General features: G+C 45.1%; 1 protein-coding gene across 2 annotated transcripts in view; it reads left to right on the forward strand.

Annotated features, from left to right (window-relative positions):
* CARS1 (cysteinyl-tRNA synthetase 1) overlaps nt 1-26,678 on the forward strand; it is a 344,636-nt gene that overhangs the window by 294,210 nt on the left and 23,748 nt on the right. The window lies entirely within an intron of this gene.

The raw sequence follows: 26,678 nt of genomic DNA on the forward strand, positions 1-26,678 counted from the left end.
TAAATGCATTTTCTATTTACACAAGTCAGACACAGAATGGGCGTTCTAATACCTTACTTTAGTGTGGGTGTTCAACACGAGGTGCGATTTGTGTATTTTCAGAGGAGCTGTCCAGAGCGCTGCATAAAGCGTAACCTTTCATTTGAAATTCATAAATGGAAACTGTGTTCGTTATACAGTGCTCTGGTAAAGGTTGCACTATGTTGCACCTTGTATCAACGAGTTTCTGAAAAAAGAAAAAATGTGGGGTAACTGGTTCAGCATGAGGTAGCAGTGCGTTTTACGCGCCTTTCACGCCCCCACAGTGGCCCAGTGGCCTCTCCTACAGCTACAGGCATGTTCTCTGAACAGATGTTTAATGAGCCTTGGGGTTTCAGCCAGTCTCCAGTATTCGCGCTCAGGGCGTGGCTGTTATTAGTACAGCAGATGCAGTGGTACCAGGAGGCATCGTTTTGCGTGCCAGACTGAACCACTTGACCCATCACCCCTTCCGTAAGGCTCTCTTGCCATTTCACGGAGTCCAAAGTATTGAAGTTAGGCAAAAAGTGGAGTTTGTTTGCATGCCTTTGCCACCAGAAATGCAGAGAAAGTGTACCAGCTGCCACTGAGACAGGCAGTGTGGAGCCCAGTCTACTCGGTCTGATTTCTCGCCATCAGCACAACAACAAACATTATAAAAAGTCGATATCAATTTGCTCGGTTTATAATCGGTATTTTGTAGGTTGCTATATGTCACCAATAGCTTCAGGGTTACCAGAGAAGTCTGAGTTATTTGCTGCACCAGTCTTCCGGTTCTGGAGTGCAGTGCCCCTTTACAAAGCATCATTTGCGTCGACTGAAGTGAAACAAGACTACAACTCCCAGACGCCTCCAGGTTGTTAAATGAAATCCTAGAACTGGAAGCACTGTCTCTCGCGTGACAGAGTCTGCTCATAACCATAGTATTAGGCCATACTAGGACAAAGCTTGGCTTACTGATTAAATTTTTATTCTTGAGTGTGTAGTGTGTAGAACATAGATAGAATATGCATTGTTCACACCACAGCTAATTTGACTGCGAGCGTGGAGAGAGGAAGAGATTAAATCGACGATTTCTCTGCGATTTGGGACACTTCAAGGTGGTTGTGAGCGCTTTGGATGTGGAACAAAGTCTTTAGGCCAGAGAGGATTAGCAGTCAGTCCCAAGTTTTGATCTGTTTGAGCTAGAAACTGTTTTTCTTTTTGTTAAAATTTGCAGATTATGCAGCAGATTATGTTTTATGTGGCAAATAAGGCAAATCCATATTCGTGCAGAAAATGTCGTGGCTGCTGAAAATGGCCATGCATATAGTATACTATGTGCCTGCCACCCAATTAAATGTAGACACTACAAAATAAAACGATGTCCTCATAGTTATGTCTCTGGTATAACATGCAGGCTCTGCAGCTATATGTGTACAATATTCAAGTGCACATATAACAGTGTGTGGGGTTTTCGTTTCATTACCACTGAAAGCCACAAATCCCACTCTGAGCCTTCGTTTTGCACCACCTCAGTGAAACTAACATTTTTTAATCCTGTGTTCGTTGCCTCACAATTTCACACCCTCCACTATATAGAGGCAATTGGCCTAGGAGAGTTGCACCTTGCAGTCTAGTGGTCCCTTTAATCAGCCCTGGCTGTTAATCCGAGGCCCCTAGCATAGCTTTTACTTTAGGACTTTTGGTACCCGTGACCTCACATATTACATCAACCGTTGCATGTTAAATGACAATTGATGACATCACTGATGACACCTCAAATGATATCATCAATGACATCACTCATTATATCACTGATAACATCATCCAGTGAATGTGTCTGTTTGCTATTTACTTTTTGGATTTGAAGGTATTCAGCGAGGTACATCTTGACCCAGCTTTCTATTACCTCTTTTGCACTAGAGGATGTAATCTTTTGCAACATGCAGAACATGAAGCATATCTCTTGAATCATCCACATTTAGGAGATATGCTCTATTTTGTACTGGTATTCAGGTGTGTAAGAAATGTAGTGTCTCTGTAGACATTATTGTGATCAGCAGTTTATGTAAGTGTAAACTTAAATGTGTAAACTACTCACTAGCTTAAGTTACCTTTGTAAATTGTGCTGTAATATCTCTGTAAACATCAATGCAATCACCAATTATTAAACCTTGAATACTGTTCAAAAACGATTTTGATGATTATTAAACCCCAGTAAAATGTGCATGTTAAGTCCTTCCTCTGACAGAACTTTAAGTCAGGTGCTTCACATCTATGCATTAACCACTAAGGAATTCACAGCCATGTCCTATAGACAACCATCTGTAATTTGTAAAATTACCTTACAGATATTCCTGAAGTGAGTAGAACGGCATTCACCATTAGGACAAAATGTACAGTTGTATTGTGACTTGAACAGTTTGTGAGTCACCCATACATTATACATTTTTCAACAATCTAAACTGTCTCAGAATTTTCACTGAACTTCTGGAAATAAATATCTGCACCACATAAATCTCCAGCTTATTTGGAAATTCTGTCTAGCACTATATGACAACTCTTTAATGTCTGGATGTGCGCATAGTGATTTGTGAGGATAAACTTTATTTTTTTCACACATACTTTGGCAACAGGACTTTGATTTAAGCTGCAACCTATTTGTAACGCATGTTTGCAACTCACTAGTTGTACTTAGATCTATTTTAAATAAGTCCTGTTTGCACTTAAAATTTTACTGGTAGTTAAACTGTTCACCGTATAACTTTTACCAAAGAAAATCAGACTGGTCTCCTGAACTACACTATTTATATTTTAGACATGCACACGTGTATATATAGTAAATCTATGCTGTTTATGTTTATGGGCCCTTTACTACCAACTTTGGTCTTGAACTTACACATTGAGTAAATATTCCACAGGTTCGGTAAATAACAAATATGTTTAATTAACACTGATTGTGAGTTTTTACAGTGTACCTCGGAATTTACTGCATGTGATAAATATCAAATGTGTGCTATTTACTGCATCTGGACAATAGCACACCCAATAAATAGCACATGCATAAAAATCAGGATTTGTCCATTTTCAGGCGTTGAATGTTCCTGAAGTGAGATAATTAATCTCTATGGAACAGAAACAGCCAGATCAACCCACAGCACCTCAGGACGTACTCAAAGTACACCAACAACCTCATTCCTGTGTGGGAGTGTGCAGGCAATCATTTTGTGTGGACAAACCACCTTGAAAAAGACCAACAGAATCCTCTGTCACTCAGTCATCACTGGTCAGAACCTGTCAAACTCTTCAATCATGGACCTTAACAACGAAAGAAAGTACAAGTTTACGGATCCTGAGTGGAGGTTCTGGTCAAGGAAGTGGTAAGACACTGTGAACATTTATTGTGCCATCTCATACTGGAGATGCTACAAAAAAACAAAAACATGCCTGTGGAAGGCGATAATGGACAAAATCAGTACTGTATCAACATTTCCACATGATGTTGAGAATATTAAAAATAGGTTCCAAACCTTAAAATGAAAGATACATGAGTGAGTTGCCAGGCACAAGCACTAATGCATAGCAACTGTTGATAGTTTTCAAATTCAGGCCTACCTGATCTATCCTCAGCATGTGTAGGATAGAAGATATGAAAGACATTCTTGAAGTCAGAGGAATCCTAGGTAAGAGTCATAAGAGCTGAAAATGGAAGTACATGTGCTTGTTAAAAAGTTGATTTGGCTGAGAATCAGCATTATTGTGAACAGTGACTAATGTAATATGTTACATATATTCACATTGATCCATATAAGTGCTGCCATAGAGGCTTGAAACTCTCTAATGGTACCACTGACATGACTTGAGAATGGGCTACAACATTCACAATACATTGTATTCTTGATGACAAAGGGTTGATTTGTCTGCAAGATCATGGCATTATGGTTTCTTCCAAGGTACCTCGCACACCACTTACGTTTACACAGATCTACAAGTCACAGCATTTGCCCTTTAATAGTGTGCTTCATTTTACAGTTGCAGCATGCTTTTTCCTGTCAACGTGGAGCCACTAGGTGTACAGGAGTGCAGTCATCTGACCCTAACATGTCCAGAAATCCTGCTGTTGCATAGATATTTGCTTTGCTGGCTTTGATTGTGGGGGTGCTCAAGGGGAACTGCATGTGCTGCTCATTCCGCTCTCTGCAGAGCATCCACCAGTTAGGATGTTCATGGCAGTTTATGTAGGTCCGGACTTGTGTGCCAGTGTGTGATTTTTATTTCTTTTTAGCTCAGACTTTGCATGAATTGTGTTTTTTGCATTATTGTGTTGGTCTTAGTTGTTTGTATTGTTTTACAGCTTTTCTTTCATTCCCAACACTTTCAAGATTTTTTTTACCACTTGCTTTTGACTGGCCGTATTTTAAGTTGGTATTTTTCACTAGTTTTTAGTGACCTCCCATACTTGTAATTGGGTGTTACTTACCACGTGCTGTTTCTTGCACGTGACAAAGATCAGATCTGATAAGTAGCACCTCCGATAAATAGCCCACATGGACTACAGACATGGAATATTTAGCACATGGGATAAAGACCACATGGTGTTTTTTTAGCTCATGATCGATGAGTCTGTAAATGTATGATCTATTTACTCTGCCATGCAGTAATTACCATTAAACCTAACCAATAATCAGGGCCTATGAGGTAGGGGTTTATAGAGTAATTTTAGAAGTAGTGGCTTGGATGATGTTATTAGTGGTTTCATTTGAGATGTCATCAGTAATGTCATCAATGATGTAATTTAACATGTCATGAGTGAAGTAATGTGTGAGTTCGTAAGCAGTGCATGGCTGGGGTGTGTTATAGTTAGATTACTTTACTATGACTCAGGAATTTCAGTGTTTTTTGGGGGGATTTATAAACGTTGTTTTTGATGCATTTCAACACCTATTATATCACTTTAAACTTAAACTAGGGCCTAATTTAGAACTTGGCAGGCGGGTTATTCCTTCTCAAAGGTTATGGATATCCCATCTGCCAAAATCTAAATCCCATTGGCTATAATAAGAGTTAGATTTCGGCGGGCAGGATATCCGACACCGTTGTGAAGGAGTAACCCTTCCGCCAAGTTTTAAATCAGTTCCTTGGATTTTTTTCAGTGAATGTATATATATTCATAGTATGCGTTGCTGTAGATACACATGCTCTGCATATACCTGCCATTCAGTTTTGGGCTCAGATGTTTGCAACTTGTTTTTTAAAGATCTCTCTCAAGTCACAAGTTCCATGGTGACTCCTCCTAATACCAGCTCACACAACACCTGTTTGAGGAAGACTAAGGTATTTCTTTCCCCACTGGGATAAAATCTCCTGAGATCAGTGGGTATTCTTGATAGTAAGACAGGGCTGCTACCTCTACATCTGATTCTACACCAGGCCTCGAAACATCTCACATCACCATCATGTCCTCACCCGCAACCATCTCTGGACTCTCAAAGAAGAGAGACAGGTGCTCTGCGCCAAAGTGTCATTGAACTGGTCCCCCCACACTAACAAGAACATATTCTCTACTTTCTACTCTCCAAGAAGGATGGGTCTCTGACCAATCGTAAACCTAAAGCCCCTGAATAACTACATCCTGTTGGAGCACTTCCACATGACTACCCTGCAGGACATCAGCCTGCTGCCTTCACAAGGGGACTTTTCTGTGGCATTGAATCTAAAAGATACCTACTTCCTCATTCCCATCCATGGAGCCCATCACGATACCTACACTTTGTGGTAAGTGGATAACACTACCAGCTCAAAGTGCTGCCCTTCAGAGTCATTACTGCACAAAGGGTATTCACAGTGTATGTAGTGGTGGCTGCGCATCTGCAAAGAAACATTCATGTCTTTCTGTACCTAACCAACTGGCTAATCAAAAGCAGCAGCAAACAACAATTACTAGAACATCTTTATATAGTGGTGTCCTTGCTGCAAAAGGCTAGGGTTTACCATCTACACCGGAAAATCTCACGTTCAGCCCCAATAAATGTAACCCTCTTGGCTCACCAGAAAGGTATGTCCCAGTGAAGAGACTGTGATGGCATTTCAAAAGCTAGCGCCTCTTTTTCAACTGTAGGCCTGTAATGAAACTGCTGGGGATGATGGCACCATGCATTGCAATAGCACCATAACCTAAACTGCTGTTGTGCCCAATTTAGGAGCGCCTCGAAAAGCAATGGTTGCAAGTGTAGGGTCTGTCGGAGGATCTAGCGTTGGTTTAGGCCAAAATCCAGCATAATCTGCTATTATGAAACCACAATAAACCGATGCTCAGCAGGCCACGCCTCCATGGACATCAGTTCATCAAAATGCCAGGCTTAGCGGAAGGGACATCACAAGCCATTTCATATTTACTTTTACTCACACACACATACTTACACAAACACACATTCACTCATACACACACTTTTACATAAGCATACACTCACCTGCAAGCATGAGCACAACATACATTTAAAAATGTTATTACTTACGTCAGCTACAAAGAAGGGTCATATTACAGCTAACTGTACTTCTTTTTTATGACACTAATAGTGAATGATATAATATTATTCACTATTAATGTAATAAAAAACTGATGGAAAACAAGGAAGTGGAGTCCAAGCAACATCCATAAGGACGAGTTGCCCCTGTGTTCCTGACACTGATTTGCTACCTCTGAGGTCAGGGGTCACAAAGGCAGTACCAGGGTCCACAAGAGACAAGTTGGGGATCGCAGCTGCAACCCCTGGTGACCCCTAAATGACGTCCATGCACTCCTCTATCCTCTTTCACAGATGACCTTTACCACTGATGCCGTATTGGACTGGGGAGTCATCTCCACCACATAACTATTCAGATAACCTGGGCCCCACAGAACCAGGGCTGTCATATCAACTACCGGGAACTCTTGGCCATCTGTCTAGCCCTCATAGCTTTCCTCAAGCTCTTCTGGGGCAAAAAAAGTCCTAATAATTTCAGACAACATAGTGCTATGTACTAAATTCCCTCCACTTGTCTGTACTGGCACAATTGATTAGACTGACATTTGTAACAACATGCATCTGTTAGTTGAATGCCAGTGATGGACAACAGTTTTTTAGACCTGTTAGGCAGGACACATCAACGAGTATGCAAATGGGAACTGAACCCACAAGCCCTCTACAGTGGGGCACCTCAACCAGCAACCTGTTCGTCTTCCCCTAAAAATGCAAAATGCTAACGCTTTGCTTTGAGTCCATGGGCAATGCAGTATGGATGAACTAGTCCAGACTATTTGCTTAGACTTTTTCTCCTCTCGTTCACTACCTATGTGGTCAGGAAAATGAAGTAGGTATTCATGACCTTCATCATAGTAGCACCAAACTGGGCCAGACAACCTGGGTACTCTTTTCTCTTGGAGATGCCCACATGAGAAGCTTTCCCCGACACCCGATCTTCTCACGTGGCATCAGGGCAAGCTCAGACACCCAGACCCCAGACAGCTCCACCTAGCAACATGGCACTTAAGGACCCAGAATTCAGGTACCTCAAACTCCCAGAGGAAGAGGAATATATGCTCTTTCTGCGTACGATGCCCCAGCCCACTACAGATGCCTGTCAGGAGGCAAAATAGAAAAGGTTTGTCCACTACGCATCATTAAACACATAGACCCCCTTAAGGTATCATTTGCTACCTGCTATATCTGCGAATGGTTTCGTTAGCATACACTTTTATACATTTTACAGCAATTGCAGCATACAAGTAGAACAGGGAACACGCAAATCCATGTCAATAAAGCTTTGAAGGAGAGTCGTAAAAGGGTTATATCTCCCAAAAAAGTCCTCATTTGGAACTCCAATATAGTTCTCACATGGCTCATGGGTCCACCCTTTGAACCATACACTCCTGTACTCTCCATTTCTTGTCATGGAAGCTTTCGCTTCTCTGATGCCTCAGTGAATTACAGACTTAAACCATAAAGGAACCATTTATTCAGGTTCACAGAGTGGTCCTTAAAGCCAATCCCAATTTTCTTCCAAAGGTTGTGTCACCTTTCCATATTAATTAAACTATTTAGCTGCTCGGCTTATTCCTGCATCCTGACTCCATAGCAGAAAGAAGTTTACACATACTAGCTTTTAAAAGGTTGAACATGTATTATGTTTTCGGGACCTTATCCTTCCTTAAATCAAAACAACTCTTTGTAGTCTATGTCTGTCCTCACATGGGACACCCCACCACTAAGTTAGGCATTGCAAAATGGATTATTAAATACATATAGATTACTTATGCCAAAGCCAACCACACTTATGTTATGTAGGTGCTCAAGCACATTCCACACACATAAAATGTCACTAAAGCAGTTCTGGGTAACATCCTTTTAGCAGACATTTGTAAAGCTGCTACTTGTTTAGTGCCACACATGTCCACAAAACACTACTGTGTGAACATCCAAGCCCATGGACAGGCTTTAGTTGGCCAAGCCATGTTAAGAACCTTGTTCCAAACATCTACATTGACTGCTTTCTGGCCACCATTTTGGGGATGAAACTGCTTTATAGTTTGTGAAGAGCATGTGTATCCACAGCCATACATGATATGAACAGAAAAGGTTAATTTCCCTGTAACTATTTGTAGCATGTAATGATGTAGATTCACATGCTCCCTCCCTCCTTGCCGAAAGCCAGCGCGGTGATGACAGAAGTATTTTTCTTTTTTTCTTATCATGTTACCTTTTCACAATACAGTTAAACTTGTCTTTGACACTGCAGTCCAATTAACATTCTGACTCAGTGGCAGAAAAACATTCTCCGGTGAAGCCAAGAGTGGAGTCCCAACAAGTCTTGTGACCCGAGTTCCAGGCCCAACATTAGCTGGCAGTAGTATGCAGAGCATGTGAATCTGCAGCAATATATGTTATGAACAGATAGTTATAAGGTTATGTTTGATGGCATGTGTGGCTATAGATACACATGTTCTGCATACTCCTAACATCTAGTGTTGGGTCTGGAGTGTTGCAAGTTGTTTTTCTTCGAAGAAGCGTTTCAAGTCACGGGATCAAGTGACTCCTCACCTTGGATGATAGTGCGCATGGGCATCGACTCCTTTGTTAGAGTGTTTTCTCTCAGGGTTCAGACTTGTCTTTGCTTCTTCTTTCGAGTTGTTCTAGTTCGAAACCTTTCCTTCTGTCTTCTCTTTTTAGACTGAATTGTATCTCGATATTGCATTCCTTTCTACATGTTTGTCTTGATGTGTCAGTCCGGGCAACAACCGTGCGGCCTCCAGGGCGTCCTCACCCATCTCGGGCCTACCTCACCACACGGCACCCACCATTATGCTGAGATGATGGAACAAATGCCGTTTCGTTTCTGTCAGCGGTGCCACGCTATCTTTTCCCACACCGACCAACATCTAGTGTGTAACTTGTGCCTCTCCCCGATCAACAGGAAGCTACCTGTGACGCCTGCAGATCCTTCCGATTGAAGATGATGCTTTTGGGACGGAAGAGCTTGTCGACTGGAGATGGAGCACAAGACTCAAGACGAGTCCCTGCACATCTTTGGGGGGGGAACACACCCAGGAGGAACTTGAACAACAGCAGGAGGCCTTCTCGATCCAGGACTCCGATGTGTAGTCGGACATCAAAAGCTGTGATGTAACATCGGCACAACCCATAAACACCATGGTCCCTCCTGTCCTACCCAAGACTCTTAAAAAGCCCCTTATGGAGGTCACCGGACCACCACTGCTACCAGGGCATGGTCAGATTCGAAAATCCATTTCAGCTGCCTAGTCCTCCGGCTCGACTCCGAAAATAGCCAAGGTAAAGATATCGTCCGATACCTCGGTCTGAGACAGTGCTTCCATCTCGGTCCGAACTTCAGCTCCGAGCCGACCGGCTACCATCTTCACCTCTGTGCAGATAAAATCACACAAACCAAAGACATGGATTCGAAAACTTCAGAGCAGAAAGACTCCAGTCAGTCTTCGGCTACACATTCTCCTGTGAAACCCATTCTGAAGACTATGAATGCTCCTCAGTGCCACCTCCATATCCAGGAGGGTACAGGATGCATTATTGCTTCTCCCACTGTACTTTTCAAAAAGTATCTGTCTTTCCAACGAGCTTTAGACACTTCTCCACCTCCCAAGAAAACTAGCAAGAAAAAGGCTTCCCACATACTTCACAATCCTTTTCCACCTCCTCCTCCTGATACACCTCATCCACCCCCTTTTTCTCCTCCACCTTCCTACCCTCCTCATTCACCTGCCACACCTACTGGAGGAGATTATACCCCTCAGGGATCCCCTTTATATGTTGTGGAAGATTTGGGTGGGACACAGCATGACCCACTTCCATGGCACACTTATGACCCTGACCCTGTTCGATACTCTTACATCTGCTCACAGGGATATTCAATTTCTCCTTATGCTCCCTGGCATGCGTAATCCCTCTGATGAAATTTTAAAAGAGCCTGTTCGCTCTAGGGTTATCATCCCTAGAGCAGAGAAGAAATATAAGCCTGCTCCCTCAGATCCATTATACATTAGGTCACAGGTCACTCTAGATTCCGTAGTAGCTACCACTACACAAAAACGTGCCAATAGTCAGGCCAGAGGGGACTCTACTCCTGACAAGGAGAGTAAAAAAATAGATGCTGATGGCAAAAGAGTGGCTGCACAGACAAGTAACTGTTGCTGTATCGCCAATTCAGAGGCCTTACTGGCAAGGAATGACCGGGTTCATTGGGATGAGATGGAGGAGCTCCTCCAGTTTCTTCCACAGGAGCACCGCAAAGGAAGGCAGCAAATTGTTGCAAAGGGCAAACAATAACTAATAATTCCATATGCTGTGCCCTGGATGCTGCAGATACAGCTGCACGCAGCTTTAATACAAGTGTCTTAATAAGAAGACACGCGTGGCTTAGATGCTCTGTTTTCAAACCAGGGGTGCAGCAAGCGGTGCTTAACATGCCCTTTGATAAGGAGCATCTTTTCGGCCCTCAAGTGGATTCTACACATGAGCACAGATACAGTTAAGGCCATGGGTGCTCTACAGTCCCCCACACAAAGGGGCACTTTTCGTCACCCCACCTTCAGAGGTGCTCACAAATCCACCTCCTCCGAAGCATCTACTTCCCAAACCAGACAGTCTCCACCCTCCTATTCTAGGGGTTTCTGTAGGGGGTCCTACAGAGGCAACAACAACAAGGGCAGAGGTAAGAGCATCGCCTCTTGAGGCCCTATCTCCACTGCAGAGCAGTGACTACCTCTGTCACCCTTTAGGGATGGCTTCATGATTTTCGTCCGGAATGGGTCAGCATCACCACAGACCAATGGATCCTTTCCATTATCCAACATGGTGATTATCTGGAGCTCCTTACCACTCCTCCAAACATTCCCCCTCGCACTCACAGTCTAACCCACAAGCACCTCACCCTTGTCAAACAAGAGGTTCAATCCCTTCTTCTCAAAGGGGCCATTGAGCCTGTTCCCGTAAAACTCCAGGGATCAGGGTATACTCCCTGTACTTACTCATTTCCGAAAAAGACGGCTCTTTCAGGTCTGTTCTGGACCTGAGACCATTAAGCCAGTACATTATCTCAGAACACTTTCATGTGGTTACTCTTCAAAATGTTATTCCACTTCTACAACAAGGTGACTTTATGATGGCCCTAGATCTAAAGGACGCCCACTTTTATATGCCCATCCACCCTGCACACCAAAAATACCGTAGATTTGTTGTTGCAGGCAAACCTTACCAGTTCAAAGTCCTGCCTTTTTGAGTCACGGCTACTCCCAGAATCTTCACGAAGTGCTTAGCAATCATTGCCGCACACCTCAGAAGACAAAACATACATGTGGTCCCTTACCTAGACGATTGGCTGATCAAAGCCGGTACATTACCAATATCAAACACAGTTGACAGTGGATCTCCTTCACACTCTGGGCTTCGCAATCAACGTTTCTCAATCCCATCTCCAACCCCTTTAGATGCAGCCCTATCTAAGAGCTATTCTCAGTGCAGAGTTGGGGCTAGCATACCCCAACCCAGTTCAAGTTCAGTTTTCTGTCTCTTCTCCCTAGTTTTGGGAGAATTGCACATGCACAGGACTAATATGCGCCTATTAGGGATGATGGCATCCTGCATTGCCATTGTTCCCCAGGCCAGACTCCACAGGTGTCCCCTACAGCAGTGTCTGTCTCGTCAGTGATCTAGTGTTGTTAGACCACCATACTCACCGCTCTCTGCAACATCCAAGGCTGTGCATCCTCCAGGGTCATAAGGACACTGTTTGTACCTGGAAGGACAAAGAAATCTCTCTTGGAGTGAAGGAGTCACTTCCCTGCATCCACAGACACCTCAAGACAACATCGACCGGATGGTGGGGTCTGCTGTCCCACAGACATCAAAAGGCTCTGCATCAAAGGTGGTGGGTCTGTGGCCTCCTGGGTCCTGCTTGTATTCTGACCAACTTGGAGACTGTGGGCCTCTGCTTCTGCCACTGGACTGTAACCCCTGTGCACTGCGACTGTTGCTCTTACCAAGGCTTGTTGACTCTTCCTCCAGGAGGTCTTCAGGCACCAAGAAGCCCCGGCTTCCAGCACTCTGCAACTCAATGGTCAACCCCTGTCCTGCAACTCTGCGTCGTGGGACTTTTGTTTTGTTGTGCTGCTGGTGCCTCCCTGTGACTCTGTTTCCATCGCCTCTGGGTCACTCGTGGGGTCTCCAATGACTTCTGCTGGCCTTCCTGCTTGCTGAGGGGCAGCTCTGACTCCGCCTCAAGGGCAGAATCTCCTCGACCTTGCTGGTCCCCAAAACTATGCAAAGACATCTTCAGCTCCTGCTTGCATTTGCCAGCGCTTGTTGGTGACCTGGCTGGTCAATGACCCTCCTGCAATCCGGTGACCGTTGAGAGACAGCTCGTAGGAGACTCCTGGAATCTTCTGGAGCTCCTGGACCCCACAGCTGGAGTTCTTCCTCCACCCACTTGCAGGTCCACTGACAAAAGTCCTGAAACGCACAAACTCCAACCAATACTTCCCTGTGTCAGCCTATGGGATGACTGGGTAGGTAACCACTCTGCACCTGGTCGCTGGGGACACTTACAGTACTTACCTCTGGTGTTTTCATCTACCCCCAGCCAACTACCACACTTACCTTGGATTAGGTCACTATTTCAAATTCCACTTAATATATGGTTTGCAGCCCCCCTTCCCCCACCCCTTCTCAAATAGGTCTGTGTATAGTTTATGCTATTTCTGCTGGTTATTTTCTGTATATATTGTGTATAGATATATCCAATGCGAGATGTACCAATGCTAGTCTAGTAGTGGTGCTTTATTAAAGTATCCTTTACTTTTGCAGCACTTGGGTGGTCCTTTCTTGTGAGTGAGTTACTGTCGGACTACTGTGGTATTTCAGGTGCTTGACATTCCTCCTGAATAAGCTTCAGCTGCTCCCCTCAGCTACCCCTAGAGAGCTTTTGCTATCTAGACACCTATTCTCTATCACTAAGGGTTGCCTGGACTTAGTATAGGATGCCATACCATAGGTGTACACCATAAACTGAGCCAGCCTACTACACCGATGTTTCAGCCTCTGTTCTGGATTTCGGTAAGACTGACTCGGTGAGGTTGCTGGGCCTCGTGGCCTCCTGCATCCTGCTGGTGACACATGCCAGATGACATATGCGAGCTCTGCAGTGAGACCGAACGTTCCAGTGGGACGCAGCATCAGGGGAATCTTTCCGGCATAGTCCAGATCTCGGAGGTAACTGCAAAAGACCTGCAGTAGTTGTTGATGAACCGCAGTTTTGCCACAGGCAGATCACGCTCCCTTTCCCACCCAGGTCTGACAGCAGTAACAGATGTGTTCCTCCTGGGAATAGGGTGTTGATCTGGGAGAGGTGGAGATCAGAGGAATCTGGTCTCCGGCGGAACATCAACACGCTGGAGCTCCGTGCTATCCGACTGGCATTAAAAGCCTTTCTTCCTTCTGTCAATGGAAAGATAGTGCAAGTGTTCATGAAAAACACTACTTCCAGGTGGTACTGCAACAGGCACAGCAGGGTGGCATCGTGGATCCTCTGTCTAGAGGCTCTGTGCCTCTGGACATGGCTGGAACAGTAGGGCATATTCCTGGTGGCTCAAACGTCTGGTGGGCTCTCAGAAAGCCAGAGCAGATAAACTCAGCCAAAAATGCCTAGCAGATCACGAATTGCATCTCCACCTGGAGGTGGCGCCAAGGTCTCTTGAAGCAGTGGGGAGTGCCTTAGTTAGATCACTTTGCCTCCGCAGAGAACACGCAGTCAGCAATTTTGCGCACTCGCTCAGTGATGCTTTTCATCTTGAGTAGAATACAGGCCTCCTGAACACCATTCCGCCATTCCGCGCTCTACCTTGATCATACAAAAGAGTTCCGGGTGAACGACCAACTGTTCATGGGGTATGTGGGTGCCGAGAAAGATCGGGCAGTGCAAAGGCGAACCATCTCCAGGTGTTCTGTGTTTAGATCTGCTATGCACTGACCAAAAAGCAGCCCCCTGAGGGCTTGTGCGCTCATTCTACCAGAGCTAAAACTACGACCACTGCGTTAGCACGCAGAGTTCCGGTCCTGGACATCTGTCAGGCAGCAGCATGGCATCCCTGCACATGTTCACCAAACATTACTGCCTGGACAGTCAAGACATACAATTTGCCCATTCGGTCTTGCAGGTCTTTCTCGTTCGACATTGGTTCACAAACCCACCTATGGGGATGGAATTGCTTGGGTATCTATTCAAAGGTAGGGTGCTGGCAGCTAGGACATGTTACTTACCTTCAGTAACGCCTTATCAGGTAGAGACTATGGTCCAGACTTAGAACTCAGCTGACAGGTTACTATGTCACAACGGTAACGGATAGCCCATCCACCGAACTATAAATCACATTATGTCTATGGGATTTAGACTTCTGCGGATGAGTTATCTGTCACCATTGTGATGGAGTAACCCATCCACCAAGTTCTAAATCAAGCCCTATGTCAATCTGCAGATTCCTTATAGACCCACCCATCCTCCCCATTCTGTGAACCTATTTCTATGGGCAGGGACTTCCTTTCAGGTCCCTAGTTTTGACACACCAGTGGTCCATGTTCTTCACGGCTCTGCACTTCTAGCATGGAAAGTCGTGAAACTAAACTGACGTTGGCATGCCTGGGTGGCACCTACATAAGAACTGCAACTTAATTTCCGGCGTGGGTGACACCGATGATGGATACGGACCTGATCAACACCACCTACTGGTGCACAGTATTACTGCTCACGAAAAATCTTCCGGATCCATTCTGACACCTGGAGAGAATGCAAAGGTAAGGTTTCGGCAGTTAGATATAGTCTGTACCAGACAGTGTGTTACCGAAAGTAAGTAACTTCTTCATCCATACCGAAATTTGAAAAAGTACTTGATACCCTTTGGCTGAGGGAGCCTTTTCTCCTGTCGGCCAGTGTGGTATCTGGGAGCGTACTGCAGGACCCTGTGATCTTACTGATCAGCCACAACACCTTGGGAATATTTTGTTTTTTAAATGATATTTGGAGTTACATATGATGGACATGAGATTATCAATGAGAAGTAACATCCGACCAACATTGGTGGACATAAATCACGGCAAGATCATGGAAACAATCCCCAACTTTCTCCCCACCACCATCCTCTTGTACATCAAGTCTGAGCTAGGAGAGATACAACTTCAATATATCTTGATACGTTGCAGAGTAAGGCCCTATTCCCAACCTCAATTCACCCAGCCTGCTTCCTGGAACATACAAGAGTAGGAGGTTCCTTTAACGCAGGTCACGTGGCTGCCCAAGCTCCTTAGATCATCGTCATGCTTGTTGTCAGTGAGGACATGTTTCATCCGGATTTCTTCTGAGGTTGCCCACTCCAAAACATCCTTGAGCCAGTATCAATATTTGGAGGGCGCCACACCCAGCCATTTTATAGCTATCTGACGTTTTGCCAGCAGCATGCCCAGTAGGACAAATGTCCTGCTAAGTTTCCTGATGGGAGGGGAGAGAATCGGACTTCGAAGCACCTGCTGTATCCCAAGTGGTACTTGCCAACCAGGAGCTGTATTCAGATTGTCTAAGACTTCCTTCCAGTAGAGGTTTAGCCCCATACAGGATCACACCATATGTATGAATTCAGCAGCCAGGCTTCCACAGTGGGGGCACGCATCTGATTGAGTGGGATATATAGTGTGTAAGATTTTCAGGGAGAGAAAGTTTGGTGGATATAGCTATATTGAATTAATTTAAACCTGGTGTTGGAGCTGACTGTCTGGTAACTCCCTTGTGTATCTGTGCCTACTCCCTTCCTGACACTGGCTCATCTAGTAACTCCATCTACCTAGCCTGTATGATGAGGGGGGCTCCTGGAAGATCACTGCGTAGTGCTCTATAGATATGAGGGACAAGCTGGCAACCTCCGCGCCAGTGTGGCGGAGTCCTTGGGGACATCTGGGAAGGAGGGCCAGAGCTCACGCTCTGTAGCAGATATTTTGGCATATTGCAGATACTGCCCCCCTCCCAAAGCGAAGGATTCCACGGCGTCATCACGGGGGAATCTCCTCTCGGGATATAGGCCACCTAGGGTGTTGCACCCTCCATCCTCCCACTTCTGTACTGACATGGACTCTATTTTCCGAAATGGTTGTCAGATCCACAGTGGTAAATCTGGGGAATAAAGGGTGCATCATAGCACTCTCCTGACCGCTCCCTCCCACAACTTGGTGACCTGGCATATAAGGTAAGGCAGGTCTAATGAAACTCGGGATCCACTCATTAATAACAGGGGCAGTGTAATCCTGTCATGGGGCCCTTGAGAAGGGTCTTCTGTGTGTCCACAGGGTGTAACCATTGAATCACATGTTGTGGCTGTGTCATATATTACAGTTCTGTATTAGGGACCTCCAAGGTCCTTTTCAGAGGAAGCCGCCCCAAATGCTTCCCTCTGTTAGCCCAAAGTAGATCAACAATGAGGCTGTCGATCATTTCGTAATAGCGTCTAGGGATCACATCGAGTGCCCTGGAACGCATATAGACATCTAGGAAGCAACACCATTTTTACTATGGCGATTTTACCAATGAGGGAAAGTGGAAGATCCCTCCAGAATCTTATAGACGCTTGAAGACCCTCCACCACTCACTCAATATTAAACTCCAGAAACGATTGTTCGGTGTGCGTCAGTTGGATCCCCAAGTAGTGGACGTTATTCATTTCTTAAGGAAGACCTACAGCCAATAGCATCTTGTTCGGTATTCAGGACAGGGATCCCAGGGGGAACAGTTTAGATTTAGTTGGTTTTACATGTAGGCCTGAAATTTCCTCCAATTCCTGCATCACGTTCAGAAGTATGGGCACAGAGGCTGTCGTAAATAAACCAGGGTGTCACCCACGTAGAGGAAGACCACTCGTGTGTGGTCTCCCCAACCGTGATCCCCCAAGAACCCATCATTCTGCACAATCTGTCCGCTATCGACTCCATCGCGAGCGTGAACAGGAGCGGCGACAAAGGGCATCCCTGCCTTGTCCCCCTCTGTAGGTTGAAGGCGTCAGAGACTGGAGCGCACCCTAGCACAAAAAGCCACATAAAGCAGCCAAATCCACTACATGAATTTAAGGCCTATCACATGACATTGTTACGTCCAATCAAGGGAGTCAAACGAGTGTTCGATAAACAGCAATACCAGGGCATTTGCATCATCAAGCAGCTGGGGCTGTGACAGATGTGGGAGAGCCTCCGTAAATTACTCAGGTGCTCCTCTTTGGGATGAATCCAGATCGCTCTGTGTGGATTAGGACCGGAAGACAAGGGAGGAGTCAAGCCGCTAAAATACAGCTAAGGAGCTTAACATCAACGTTTCAGAGAGAAATGGGTCGGTAAGCCGAGGCTACTGCTGGATCCTTGTCAGGCTTATGTATCATCACTACTAGGGCTTATCGCAATGTGGCTGGGAGGGAGCCCTTCCGAAGGCCACTTCATAGACCTCCAGGAGTTTATCATCTAGTGTGTCTGTGTACCTATGGTAAAACTCTTAAAGAAGGCCTTCAATTCCTGGCGTTTTCGTCGTTCTCAATCCTCTGATTGCAGAAAGAATCTCCTTGCATGTAATGGACTTTTCTAGTGTGTTGCGGTCGTCGGGGTTGAGCTGTAGGAGTGGGATATTTGTCAGGTATTCTTTGACTCGATCAGGCTGGACTGTTTCCCTCCCCACCCCCCAGTGTAGAGTTTACTCAGGTGGGACTGGAATATCCCATTAATGGCCTGTTGGGTACTGCCCATGCAGCTCGTATTATCCTGTAGAGTCTGAATCAAAATTTGATGATTCTCATGCCTGTTTTAGTCTTCCTTGTGTAGGCATTGACGATACGTGTATGTATGTTTTTCTAGTCTACTTCAGTCATTTAATGAAGCTTTGCGGGTCTCCCACCAGTCTGGTGGGGCATAGGTGGAGCTTTAACTCACTATCACCTATATCTCTCTCATGATTCTGGATATCTCTTTTCAGTTGTAGTTTGATCCCAAAGGTAGTCTGGAGACATATCATTCAGAGAACCTTCTTCATTGCCTCCCAGTCTATGTCCCTACTCCCAGAGGTGCCCCAGTTCTTGTGAAAGTGGTATGTTAGTGTGTCATTAACTATGATCTCAAATAGGGGGGGGGGGTGGGGGGGGTCAGTCAAGGCCTCTGCCCTCAGGCGCCAGAGTGGTATCGCTGGGCATCTACACTCCCTCCCAAAACATAGTAGAACAGTGGTTTAATAGAGAACGGGGCAGATATGAGCTCCCCAGAACCATTTGTGCTATACCTCTGGATACCAGACAGTAGTCTAATAGGCTTTGGGTCCCTGCTGCGGTGGTGTAACAGGAGAAAGTTTTTTCCAGCGGGTGTCTGTCCCTCATATATTGAGAAGGCACAGTTCCCGCATTATGTTGTGCAATGCTTCGTCATATGGGGGTAGTGTGGATAGGTCTCGATCTAAAGAGCTGTTAAGAACACAATTACAGTCTCCTTCTGCAATAATGTCAGCTGCGAGATAGGGTGAGGCAGCAGCTTCAACTGTGGTGTAGAAGTCATGACAGTAAGTATTTGGAGCATAAACAATCATCATGCAGACTTCTCGGGTGTCTAGGGTTCCATATAATATGGCATATCTACCCTCCAGATCGAAGGCATGATCTCTGTAATGGAAGGGGATCCAAGGGGCCTCCCATGTCAGCACACCTTGGACATAGCCGGAGTATGAAGTGGCAAACAATTGCCCACTCCAGCATTTCCTGAGACTAGGTATGCAGGCTCCCCATATATGTGTTCTTGTGAAAATGTGATCGATACTTTATAACGTGTCAGATAGACATGTATCCTTCTACACTTCTCAAATTGGACTATGCCCTGGCCATTTTAGGACATGAGTTTAATCATGTAGTCCGACATCTGAAAATGTTGGTAAAGTCACCCAGTCCAGCAGTTGAGATGTCCCCATCTCCAGTGCAGCCTCGAGGCGGCGGGCTAGGCTCAGCAGTTGAAACCATAGTGTACAAGAACAGCATAGAATTCCCCAACTGTGTAAACCGGAAAACTCAAAATCTGTACCTAACACCCTCCTCCCCGTAGGCAGCTGAACTAGAACCTCCCAACCTCCAGCTGGCCTGATAGCAGCTAGCATCCGCCGCCCCATTCCCTGAAACAAAAAGTTAGGAAAAAACAATAACTACAACAACAAAGAAACTTTATGCTGTGCTAGAGTAAGAATGCAGGAGGGGGTGCAAGGCCACTGGCACTCAATCTCCCACTCCCTGCCTACTCACCTCTCTCCTAAGCCTCTCCCGCCGACCTATAAAGTCAAATTAAAGAATCAGCAACTTAACATATCAAAGTCATCCAATCTTCCTCCCTCCCCAGTAACATTTCAATAAAATTCAACCATCTTCACCAGTACTGCCATGTGTCATGCCAATGCAAAGATCATCAGCGACAGGGGACCCATAAGACCCCCCCTCCTGATGCTCCTTTGGGGTGGACCACCATACTCACCATCAGCCAGGCAGGCCGCAGAAGTCACTCAAAGGGAGTGCTGTCACTAGCTGAGTCAAGGTCACTGCAGCGTTGTTGGAATGAGTCCCTGGAGTCCTGGACCACATCTGTGACCTCGAGTGTTCCATTGTGGCATACTACAATTTTCTCCAGTTGTCTGGTATCTTTGGGACTCCTTTGCCACCCTTCTGCCTTTGTAGGCAGGCAGATTGTCTTTGTGTAATTGGGATCAGCCACTTCTGTCGTTCTGCGCTCTGATCAGGAGTTTGTGCCAGGGTGTCCAGCCAATCACTAGCTTCTCCAGAACCAAAGAATAATAGTAACTTCCCTTCATGTTGTACTAGCATCTTAGCTGGGAAGATCAGGCTATATTTCAAGTTCATGTCTCTCAGGTGGTGTTTGACAGCGATGATTGTTTTCCATTGTTCCTGGACTTGCTGCATATAGTCGGGGGAAATGGAAATGGGTCTCCCCTGGAATGGAGGGGGCCCCCCATCAGGACACATTGGAGGATGGCATTGCAGTTGCAGAAATTAAATAGGCGAGCAATAAGTGCTCTCGGCAGGGCACCAGGTTTTGGCAGGATGGCAAGTGCTCTTTGGACCCTTTCGATCGTGGAGAATTTACACAACCTTTTCGGAAGTAGGGCTGTAGTAATCCATTCCTCCAGGAAATAATTCAACAGATTGCCCCTCCTCCTTTTCAGGAAAACCAACAAAGCGTAGATTGTTCCTTCAAGATCGCCTCTCGGAATCCTCTATGCATTCATCCAGCCGAGCCATCAACTTCTGGCAGTCAGAGACTGTGGTGTGTAGGTTATGGACCTCTTCTTAAAAGTTGTCAGCATGCCATTCTGTGATGGTCACTCGCTCCACCACCTTCCTTAGGTCCGCCCAACGCAAATTAACCTTGATGGCAACCGAGTCGATCTTGTTAACCATTCCATCTCTTGAGTTCCTTATTGCCACCAGCATATCAGCAAGAGACTGGGAAGAGCCTGTCACCTCCCCAGCTCTGTCCTCTGGGTACCCTATCCCCTTCTCTGTACCAGCATCATTAGGTTGAAGCATGTGCGTGTTGTTGACCATGTTATTGGATTGTGCTGGCTTAGGTCCTTCATGATTGACCATGGTGGCAGGGAGTCCAGGCTGCGGGGCTGAGGATCCAGGAGTCGGGCAGATGTTGTTGTCACCTCTGGGGGCCTCCGCATACACTGCAAGTGGCCAGTGTTGCTGAAAAGGCATTGTAAATCCTCTGCAATCTAGAGTGTGGTCCTGTGGAGCGTCCATAGGAGTCAGATTCACCCTCACCCCCACAGCCAGAGGTCTTATGCAGGTCATGCCAGCCAAGGGGTAGTATCCAGATGTGCGACCACGCCAAGGATCCGTAGCTGAGTCCCCCTACAAGCACGGTCTCCTTTCTGGCAAACTCTCAGCCCTCCATCCTCGTCCTACAGGGCAATGAGACCTCCCCTCCATATCCAGCTCTCCCGGTGGTGGGCGGCTTCACCACAAGCAGGCAGTGTACAGTGTCACTATCGGGGCTGGTCCGTAAGCCCTCCAGCCTTTTTAGGGGCGCAATGATTAGTGGGCAGTAGGGTGGCTCCCGTGCCCCTCAGTGGCTGCTACAAATGTTCAATAATGGGGTATGGCCAGTCGATGTCACAAGCGTCCTGGAAGCCCCACACCTTGCCTCGGTCAGAGGTCTAGGTTGTCCCATTAGTTTCTCTCCCCACAGTCAGGGGCTGGGTCTCTCCGACTCGCAGCGCCCAGGGACCCCAATTTCTGACCCACGTGAGTAAGGGTCTCTATAGCAATCCGATCCAGGAGCTCCTGCTGTAGGTGAATGTTCCTGGGCCCAGCAACAGGGGGCTGGCAGAGTGTACCCTCTGGCAATGAGAAGGGGGCGCCAGGCCACACCGCTAGGCCGGTTATTCACAGGGCACAGCTCGCAGGGCGGGCGAAGCACTCCCCACTCTCTCTGGGCAAAGGGGTCCCCACCACTTTACTGTATAGTTAGAGGATTAAAGATTAAAGATGTGCTTGCGAAGGGAATAAAAAAGAGGGGTGGGGAGGGCTCCCTTTAGGATGGGCCAGGCCGTGGGGCAAGTCCGCCGTGAAGATATGGCGCTTGGCGGAGGGTGGAATAAAGGAGGCTCCCACTGTGACAGTGCCTAGCACAAATATGAGGGTCTGTTCGCACTGCTCCGTCGCCTACTTTGCCCGCTCTTCCTTGATTCAATTAGGTTTGATTCATAGGCATGAAGCGTGTTTCATGCACACTCCTTTCAGAGCAGCTAGAGGGTCGGGCCACGGACCGGACCCAGCAGCAGCTGCGAGAGAAGCAGAATGGACTTGGCGTTGTTGTCGTGTTCCTCTGGGGCCACGTGTGATGCGGCGCGGTCGGCCTCTTAAACCAATAAAGGCGGGCTAAAAAGAATCTCCATTTTTATTTTATTTTTGTTTGTAAAACAGCTTTTATTGTTTTCTGTATAGCTTTATCTTTTTTGAGAAGCACAAATACAAGAAAAAAGAACGAAGATATTTGCTCCTGGATGAAAAATAAATACTTTTTACATGTAGCCTGATTGACGAACTCCATGTTTTGTTTGTCATGGCATTTTGTTCGCTTATGGAAAGAATTTTCGCACACACTGTGCAGTACATCCCCACAGTAGTAAATATGGAATCGGTGCCACTTCACTTGAGTGGGCCTGCAATATGTCCTGTGGCATGGTACCTCCAGGGCTTCATAGTTCTTGAGGTTCAGTAGTAGCAGACATTGATGCACCTGCAACTTCCTGTCAGTGATGCTGGACTTCAAGGAACTGTGGGCCAGATGTATCATGATTTCCAATAGCGATTACCAAATTGTGATTTTTTTCTGAATAGTAAGTAAGGTATCACACTATTGGAATGTTTGAAACTCCAGGGGCTTCATATAGCGATTCGCAAGGGCTCGCAAATCGACCTACCTTATTAAGATTCATGAGGTAAGGTGCAATTTGTGATCCATTGCGAATGGCTACAATCACAGGGATGGTCGCCTGCTGGGCTCAGAAGACCACCATGTCTGTGATAGCTCTTAAATAAAGTCATCTTTATTTTTTTTTAAATGCAGCCCATTTTCCCTAATGCAAAACGGGATGTGTTTAAAAAAAGAAAAATGAAACGTTTTCTTTTCAGTTTTTTAAGAGTAGGCAGTGGTCTGTGGGACCACTTCCTGCTCTTAAAAAATGTTTTCGCATGCATTCACAAAGGGGAAGGGGTCCCCGGGGGACCCCTTCCCCTTTGCAAATGTGTCAGCACCAATTTGAAATTGGTGCTAACTGTGATTGTTTTGTGACTGCATTCACAGTCACAGAACAATAATACATACCTGTGCGACTCGATATTAGGAAGGGACGCCCTTGACACGCCCCTTCCTAATACCGAATAGGTATGCAGTCGCAAATTGGACTTAATAATTCCAAAATGCATTTCTGCGATTGCAAACGGCCTGCTGGGTCGTTTGCAGTCGCAAAAATATTTGATACATCTGGCCCTGTGTTTTTTATGTCATGTATTTATATGCTTACTGGTGACAATTTTGGCACTGACTTTCTACTCTCTAGTAAGCATATGGAAGAATTCCAAATCCACAGATTCAAGATTAGTACAAATGTCTTCCTCCTCTTCCTCAACTTTCTTAGGTGGCTGAGGTGGTGGACTACCTCTTCCAAATGCCGTAGTTTCAATGATGCTCCCCACAAAGAAAATAAATACACTGACAATGTGTAAAGTGAGATCGGTCTGAGAGAAGCAGATCTAAAATGACTGCGAAGAGGAAGAACTACTTCAAGGCCTAAGAACAGCGATAAGATCCAATCAAAAGTGACTTTACTAAAAGACATAGGTATAACTGTACTTCATTAGGTACCACAAAAAAAGTGAAAACCAAGGACATTCAAATAAATACCTTGAAATATCATTATTAGTGGCTGTCCCAAACCCCTGGATTCATACTTTGAAATAAATAGGCTCTGCCTAATAAACACAACTTTTGTAAAACCTTGCCCACAGTATCCTGGTAGTCCTGCTGGACCTAGAGCAGGAAGTAAAACCTATGCCTGTTAGTCCTGTGGGAGTAACACAGTACCATGGGAAGGATAAAATAAACAAATAAAAACGAAGCAGCCAACCAGTTGGTTAAACGACGAACAGAACCTGCCTACCATCTATAGAGATAATCAGAAACATATTTCCTAAACAGCATTTCACATTTCTAATTCAGACAGGCTGGTTTTATATCAAACAGCAAACATCCAAAGCCATTGTGTCTTCTGGGACTCTAGAAAGAAACAGGCAGTGAGTATATTTAGTACCTCCTGATAGCTAGGATGATGAAATAATTGTGGTGGAAACAACGTCCACTGCACTGACTACCACTAGGACAAAAATACAGTAAATAGCTTGGAAGTTTTTCACTTTACCAGCAGGACACAAATATGTAAATGCCCGTAGTGTCACCTGTAGCATCTACTAACAAGAGCCGCACAGAGGGCATTCTGCCCAGTACTCATTGGGAACATCAGAGATGTGGAAATATCTGAGATCGGTGCCTCCCAAATACACTGCTCAAGCTGAGTACCAAAAGGATCATGCAACAGCAGAACAGGAGATTGAACCAGGCCTTCTGGATGTAATGAAACAGCAATACCAGCAAAAGGACAACACACACTACTTCCCAACATAAGCAAAGAATGTCTTCAAGTTGTGAGTTCGGGTGAGACCAACAAATGTGTTTTTCAGAGAGCAATGAAGACACACTTGAAGGAGCATCACAAAACTTTATACAAAAAAACTAAATAAAAGTTACAATATATAAAAATGACTTTCTATCATAAAAAATCAAACTTAAAAAATTAGGCACTGGTTGAGTTATTCCTACCCTACAATTCCAGTAGAACTCTGTCACCATCATTAGATGATGTTGATGTTATCAATGAAGTAATTTACCATGTCATGAGTGATGGGATATGTGACATCATAATACGTGCATAACAGGGGCGCATGATATAGTTAGTTCACTAAACTATAACTAGCAATATTTCAGTGTTCTGGGGTTTTCAACATTGTCTCATGTCTCTTTCAAACACTTGACTGTAACTTTACTTTAACGTTTGTGTTTTTCAGTTAATTTCAATTTTGTTATTTTTTTTTTAACATACATTACAATCTTAGTAGCCAAACTTTTTTTTTTTTTTTTCAGTGATATATAAAGCACCCTAGGGGACAGCTCTTCCCTTGTGCCGGATTCCTGACTGTGCTCTCCCTTTTAGCCCCTCTGTCAAATAGTTCAGTTTCTGACACCTCCTTCTGATCTGCGATATGTGAGGCATCTCTCTGGGCCCCTCTGATGTTCTTCAGTTTCTGTAGATGGTGATTGAGTTTTTGGTGACTTTTTTTACTTAGCTTCTTTTTGTTCAGGTGGTTGCGGTCTGTCAAAGCTTATTTCTTTCCTGTGGGGGTAGTGTTTGTTTTTTACTCTTTTTTTGTTAATGTTGCACATTTATTATCTGCATACTCATTGGCTATGGGGTATGGGTGTTACTGGCACTTTACTTTTTTCTTCCATCCATTTCTTCATTATGGTTGTTAGCTAATGCTTAGGTCTGCATAGTAGTATATCCCTCGAATTAATCTTATTTCTTGTTTTGGTGATGTTGCTATTGGGCATACTACCAATCATTCGTGAGTTGCTGTGACTTTCAGGATGCATTTCCTCTCTGCCATGCCTAAGATTAGATGGCTTAACTTCATTTCTCTTTTGGCTACTTCTATCCTCGGACCAATATCAATGAAATACTGCTTTGATTTACGAGGCGACGAATCTTCAGTTAGAAATATCTATCAGAAGAAAAAGTTACGTACCTTCAATAACTATCTTTCTGATCGATAATTAGACTGCTCTCCAAACGGCCACCTCCCCACTCTGAGGAATGGTTACTATGCAGGCAACACAGTGCCAGGCTGGTAATGTGCACTGCAGTCAAGTGATTTTGTCTGGCTCATCTCCATCTCTAAGGGCATGCAGCTAAAAAAAAAAATCTGGAAATAGACGTCAGAGCAGCAGGTGGTGTGCTACATGGCTCCACAATGCTCATTCATAGAGCTGTTGGAGCGGGTTAGGAGACATGCAACACTTGTAAGTTCAAGAGAGCTTTTGAACATTTTCCAGATCCTGGAGGCGTTTAATGAGATGAGGAATTTAGAAGATGAATTATCACCCTGAAAGTTTAATACTAAAGGTAAATATTGTTTTCATCAAAACACATAAAGACGACCAAGTTGGTGTTGCAATGTGGTAGTCCTGTGTCAAAGTGGCAAAAATCAAAAAGAATTTGGAAAAAACATGTCACCCACAACTTATCTTGGCATGCTTCTTCATGTGTGAATATCCACACCACAGTTGGTAGATACCACAGTGATGGACTCAACCACTTATGGGCATTCGTAGATAAATTGCAACTGGATTATAGCAGGGATCCATAATACAATATAAATATTTTAGGGTGTACTCAAGGAATTCTCTTTTAATTATCGAGTACCCTCG

Source organism: Pleurodeles waltl, chromosome 3_1 (assembly GCF_031143425.1).
Source record: "Pleurodeles waltl isolate 20211129_DDA chromosome 3_1, aPleWal1.hap1.20221129, whole genome shotgun sequence".
Classification (NCBI taxonomy): Eukaryota; Metazoa; Chordata; class Amphibia; order Caudata; family Salamandridae; genus Pleurodeles; species Pleurodeles waltl.